The sequence below is a fragment of the Empidonax traillii genome, unplaced genomic scaffold (genome assembly GCF_003031625.1).
Source record: "Empidonax traillii isolate 1590-97213 ecotype Southwest subspecies unplaced genomic scaffold, ASM303162v1 scaffold25:size3598162, whole genome shotgun sequence".
NCBI lineage: Eukaryota > Metazoa > Chordata > Aves > Passeriformes > Tyrannidae > Empidonax > Empidonax traillii.
Genome location: NW_020955218.1, coordinates 1,469,846 through 1,476,818, shown reverse-complemented (window position 1 = coordinate 1,476,818; position 6,973 = coordinate 1,469,846).

Here is a 6,973-nt window from a genome sequence, read left to right as displayed (position 1 = left end):
CAATGCATGTGATGTGTCAAATGAACACAGAGCCAGAGTGTCTTTCTTTCATGTGACCTCTAAAAGGTGGAGGAGGTGACCTCTGAAAGGAATTGGCTCAATACATTGAGATCAGTCAACATTTTTCAAGACCTCTTAAAAAAATTATTTATTTATTTTAGCAAAGTAAGGTGCCCAAGTTCTTAAACTGTCAGTTGATTCTCAAAAATGATTGATACACTGATTCACAGTGCCTGAGACAGAACATCTAGAACATACTTTTTATAAGTAAACATCAGTTCCAAGTCATCCTGTCACTACAGTTACAAAAAGGAAATATTTCTGCAAGATTCCTTGTTAATCTACAGCCCCATATTTTGTACACAGGCCTCTGCTTATTAGATTTCTGATTTAATTGTAATATGTTAGCTATTTTTCTGTATTACCTGATAATACACACAGGCAGGATTTACAGCCTCGACTTCTATAATTTGAGCATTCAGAAATCCTCAGAGAGGACAGAATTCTACCTCTTCTGCTATTTACAACTACAGCAAAGAAATCCAAGAGCTATAAAATTACCAGCAGACAGTCCAATTTCTTTGCAGACTTCTGTGACAGAAAAATTTAATACTTTACCAAATCAAAAATTCCCTCTTTGCAGGGAATGCAGAAGCAGGCAGGAAGATTGGGGCCAGCTGGCCCTCCTTGCCCACAAAGAGACATGCTGGTGTAGTCACACAGGAGCATGTAGGCTGAGAGCAGAGGATTTTGGCACTGGCAGTGGGAGAGGGGGAGATCTCACTTTCCCAAGGAACAAATTCTGAGGGTGGGAGATGTTGTTTGACATGACTGTGGTAACTATGTAAGGAGCAAAAAGGGAGTCCAGACTCCATATATCCCAGCAAAACATTGCTAGTAGAGGTGGCCTAAGTCTACTGGTGAAAATCCTTTATGCCAACACCTGTATTTCAGGATAAGAGTCAGGGGACTATCTTACTTTCCTTCAGACCTGTTTTGAATCAACACTCAATGAACCAGAAGAGATTCAAACACCTGTGTTGGAGACTGTCTCGGCATACAAGATTACATGTATGTGCCAACTTATTTTGGAAATTAAACCAACAAAAACTCCCCTCCATTTTAGACAGGTCTTGAAACATAACAAAAAAAAAAAAATGGAGTGAGATGTTGGGGGGGAAGAAAAGAGATGAATGGCAAGACTCCAGGGAGCTGTAAAAATCTATTTTCTCCAAAGTTATGTCTTGGCTATAGAACAGAGCATGTGGAGGTATGGCTTCTAGCCTGTAATATATATCACTGTTTGTTAGAAACCAGGAACTAGGCGCTTCTCTCATCCTACCAGCAGTGCCTTAAAAACAATAATGGTTTTCCTTTCTAAATTGTGTTTACAGCCTCAAAGTACCCTGTAGCCAGCCCCAAAATACACCACTAACGGAGGTCCCACCCAGCCACCAGCCTCCCCCAGAGGTGCTGGTATGTGTACCTGCATAATTCTTCTGAGCAGTGGGCCAGGCTGGATGGAGCTCTGAGTAACCTGGTCTAGTGGAAGGTGTCCCTGCCCATGGCAGGGGGTTGGAACCAGGTGACCTTTAAGGTCCCTTCCAACCCAGGCCATTCTATGATTCTCTTTGCCTGGGAGTTATGCTTAACACGCATGAGCAACACAAGGAAGGCACTGAACATCTTCCTGTTCAGGGAAAGCCAACAAAGCATCCCTGGGACCCCTAATTGCCCTCCCAAGGCTGCTCTATGGCCACTGTCACATATTCAGAACCACGGTTTAGAGGGGAAAGCAGAACAAATGCTGCAGAAAGTCATTGCTGTGGGGATTCTGTTGCACAGCTCCTATGCGAGAGATAAGGTTTCAGTCTCAGCAGAATAACCTCGTAATAGCCTCAAACAAATAAAAGCAATTTGGACCTGGGGGTGGCTTTGATTTCACTCAGCTGTACTGAGGTTACACCAAAATAACTCTTTTGCTATTGTTTTTCTCCACTTCTGCCAGCCCAACAAAATCCAGGAAGGAAACACAAAGGCTTAGCTGCCCTTTTAAAGAACTAAACGCTGCCACTCACACATCTGCGATCCAGGGTTCCTTCAGAGCAGAGGCAAGTTGCTCCAATTCACCTCTTTCCAATCCTCCTACAGTCCCACGTAAGATGCTTCTCGCTGGCAGAGGATGCTGGTGTTGGCAAATGTTCCCCAGAAAGCTGTGTTTTGGCAAAGATCTCTGCTGCTCCGCGTGGGAACAGGGCTCTGGCAAGGGCACCAGCGGCTGGCACATGCCAAGAGTCGTAACAGGGTTTGCCAGCTTTGAACAGTATCTGGGCACTTTTCACCAAGTCAACGTCTGTGCTCTAAACAGCTGGGAAAAAAAAATAAAATTAAAAATGACCTGGTTGAGCACAACTGCTGGGTTTGGATTCAGACCAGCAAAACTCATCCCATCTGCAACATGGGAGGGCAGTGTTTCCTTGGGAGCATCGTGGCTGTGGGGAAAATCAAACTGTGGGTAACCGAGAGGTGAGTAGATGTGGAGATACTTTATTTTTATGCTGAGGGCCATTTGACTTCATTAAAGGTGGCAGCTAATTTAGGAACTGGAAGAAGGCAAATTGCAATTTTTGTCACAAAATAAATCATTCCAGTAGTACCCACAGCTGAATAGTCATGACATGCTGCAAAGGGATCTTATAAACACAATAGGCTTAATGTAGATTAGACCCCCTCAAAAATCTATAGGCAAGTAAAACAAAACTGAAAAAGTGCTTTGTGCTGAGAAGCTTTAAATATGGGAAAATGAAACAAAAATCAACAATAGCATAAGGAAAGCATTTTAAAAGTGAAGAGAGAGCACTGACTGTACCAGATGCAATGGGACAGGTACAGGAACAAAAATAACCATGAATCTGCAAATCAGTGTGGAATCATTGTGGAAAGCAACCTGCTAGTGTCAGAAACAACAGATCTACTGTTCCTAGTGGGAACCTGGATTGTGCTGGTGCACTGATGGCCTTTGGATCATCTGTGCACCAGTGGACACTCATAGCTCCAGCTGCACACAGACACTGGCGCTGACCACAGCGCCTGCGAGACAGTTCGAACCAAAAGCTGTCACTGCCAGATGGGGTTTCTGGAGAGCTGCTAAGAAGTGAGCTGCAGGCTCCAGCCCAGTTCCCAGTAAGCAGCTGTCGACCCTGTTAAACGCCGTGGGAGAGGCTGCCAACAGCCAGAGTGTGCACCCTGGGCAGCAAAGCCAAGGACTGGCTGTGGCACTGCCGAGACCTTCGGGTTCTCAGAGCACTGTTCAGCCTCAGCTTCTCTGCTGCCTTTGGACCAGGATGCTGTTCTGGCATTTTAACAGAAGACAGGAATAAAATGATTAAAAAAACTTAAGCCACACCTGAAGTGGATTAAAAAAATAACCACACAAACAAAAAAAAAGGAAAAAAATAGTAAAACCAAACCAAACCAAAATCATTAAAGAGGCAGTATATAAAAAATAAGCTGCAAAGTGTCAGACTAAATCAAAGACAGATCATGACAGATCATCTTGGCTCCACAGTAGCATGACTTTAAAAGAGAAAATGAGTGCAGGGAGTTTTCAGCTTCTCTTTTACTTCCTTAAAAGTTCATCTAATTGAAGCACAGTCATTCACTAATTCACTTCCACTGATTTTCCCCTAATTTTCTCATGGGAATAGAATATTCTGATACACTTTTTACCCTGTTTTGCAAAAATTATTTCAGAGGAACTGGAATTTATGTGTTGTTTTCAACAGTCTGACATTTCCAAGCCAGTCACTAGGAAACAATTTCCATCTCAAGTGGATCTCTGCCTTTGAGCCAGCCCCAAGCTGAGGATACTGACTGAAACTTAGTCTGATCTGAGAGCCCAGCTGGCTCAGAGTGGGAAGTGGGAAAAGGGTGGATCTCTATCTTGCTGCTTTGGTCCAGCTAGGACTCCCTCGAACTTTTGCTGAAAGTTACCCTCCTGAGGTTTCTAATCTGTTTTTCACATAAAAAAAAAAAAAAAAAAAAGCCACTAGTCATTCCTTACTCTAAATCCAGGTAGTAGCATGCTTGTCTATTCCTCTCACATTGTAAATTTTACTAATGCTCTTCCTCCCCCTAGTCTAGTATACATCTGCCCCAGAGAGAATATGATTTACTCGGGGTGTTTTTCCTCTTAAATTTTTATTCATGTCCTTTTCCAGAGCATCTCTAACTGTATTTTCCACGTCTGGAACTACATGGATCGTAGGAGCTGCTTCCTGGCTGCTACTGTGAGCTTGAACAGCACGACTGCTCTAGGAAACCCACGATATTCCCGCTGCACCAAAATAGAAAAGCAGTTGTAGTAACAACTACACACTGCAAGAGATTGCCTTCATCTATCAGGATGTGTTAGATGAATGCCCGTGCAATCCTTGCATATCTAATTGCTCTGCAGAGGTCATCTTAATTGCTGCAGAGAAAGCCTCTCCGTTGTGACAATTCCTATTTTAATGACTTGTTTACACACTGGAGTCAGTGACTAATGTGCATTTTGCAAAGAGCTTGACGTCTTATGCTCTGCCCTGGATCCCCCTGGGCAGGGTGGAGCAGGATGTTTAAAAGCTGCTGAAGTCTCCTGTTCCGCTGACACTGGTAAAGCAGGGGGCTGCGGATAAGCTCCGCACTGACCCAGTTCGAACCAGGTGAATTGGGTGCTGTTCTTCACTTCTCATCTTATTGGGCACACCTCTGTCTGAAGGAGAACAGCAGGAACCGTTTCAACCCACACTGGTGGATTTTTCTACCTTGTCTCCAGCTCCCCTGCTGCTACCGTGAGCTGATGTGCATGGGCAGGCAAAAAGGCTGTGCTTGCTGCAGTGCACCCAGGGCTCAGCAAGGCACCTTTCTGCACTGTCAGCTCTAAAACTCCCACTGAGAGACCTGCCAATAGTGGCCTAATTGTGGCCTTCCAGTACCTGAAGGGAGCCTACAAGAAAGATGGAGAGGGACTTTTTACAGGAGCATGTAGTGATGGGGCAAGGGGGAATGGGCTCAGACTGAAAAAGGGTTGGTTTATATTGGATATTAGGAGGAAATTCTTTACTGTGACAGTGGTGAGGCACTGGAACAGGTTGCCCAGAGAAGCTGTGGATGTCCCATCTCTGGCAGTGTTCAAGGCCAGGTTGGATGGAGCTTTTAGAAACCTGATCTAGTGGGAGGTGTCCCTGCTCACAGCAGCAGGGTTGGAACTGCATGATCCTTAAGGTCCCTTCCAACCAAAAATATTCTATTATTCTATGATATACCAGAGACAATAATAGCAAAGGGGTTTGATTTGGGTAGAATACATAATCAACTAGTTAAACATTGTATGTAGGACTGCACAGCCTAATTTGCTCTCAGACTGACAACATTACCTTACTGTATCTGAGGTCAATAAAGAGAAAGCCCACAAGACACAAGAACCCCATGCGTGGGAGCCTGTGAAAATACTGAGTCAGCTCTCATAACTGAGATTGTGGTGCTTCACATCATATCAAGAGAGTGTCAAAAGTCAGGCTTTTGACAACCAAAAATAAGAAAACTCCAACCACTCTATTGCTCTTTCCTCCCACACAGACCCCAAGCTACTTCACCATTTATAAATGACCCAGTTCCCAAATCTAGATCCATAAGAGCATGAGACCTTTGCAGATGCTTTTTTTTCACTTTTATCTACCATAGCTACTGGCAACAATTTTCTTCACCTTTGCAAAGCAGAAACTAAAAGCATTATCCATTTCCAAAACCTTCTCTCAACAGATGGACCCAGGCACTACACCTATACCACTAAATTATGCCCAGTGATTTCTTTGGGACCTGTGCCAGTGTTGTCCACATCCATAATTAATACAAACTCCTGTCCAAAAGGAGAGACTGGCACAAAAAGCACCTCTGGGAATGGTCCCTGGATTATCCTAATTCCTAAACTGCGCCTGGCAAACGTTTGGGAGACCCCCAGATGGCAAAGGCACAATATCATGCTGACAGTTTACTCATGTAAATGATCGTGTTCCTGTGCCTGGGAGCCAGCCTAGGCACAGAGGAGTTTACCAGAAGAGATGCAGCCATAAAGTCTCTGGCAATGACAAATAGCAGATCGGAACTCATCCTTATTTCTCCAGCATGGGACTCCACTGAGGACGAGCCAAAACACCAGGAGCCACTCTGTTACACTACTTTTAGACCCATCTCCTCCTACTGAAACGAATGCTCTTACTGTAACATTTACTGCTACAATCAAGTCATTATCAGCCAACAAATAGCCTCACATGTGTTTAGACAAAGAGATTTTTGCATGGCCCTCTGAGCGTTACACAAACTCCCCTCCAGTATTCAGATGTCAGCCAGTGTCAATAGCTGTGGATGTTGGTTCCATTAATCACTTTCATGGGATTTGCCCTCCTAGACCCCGGTGTTTTCCAATATACCTGTCTCCTGCAGAATGATAGGAGAGCTCTGCAAGGCTTATTTACCTCTTTCAGGAAATCAAAACAAAAAGTCATCCCCACAGACAGCTGTATTTTCAGTGAGTTTGGAAGGATCAGCTTTTGCAAGGTTAAGTGGAAGAGCCTGTCCAAGAGCAGCATTGTTCTTAAAAAGTGTAAAGCAGACAGCTGATGGAAACCAGGACCCAGACATGCCCCAGGCTGAATTTGGGAACTGCCAGGAATTTAGCTAAGCCACCGCTGGTTGCATTTGAAATTGCAGTCCTTAATCTTTTGTTGTCATAACAAAAATCAAGATTAGGTATTTAGCATTCAGATTCTCACATCTGAAAAAGGAGATGCCTAAAGAGCATCATTAACTTTCAACTCCAAACTCAGTAGATGATTTCTATTTCAGATGTGCTTCTCCAACACTGCTCAGGTGTTGAGCACAGTTTAATCTTCCTCTGAAAGTCTGTCTTTGAATGGGTAACCCTTTATAAACA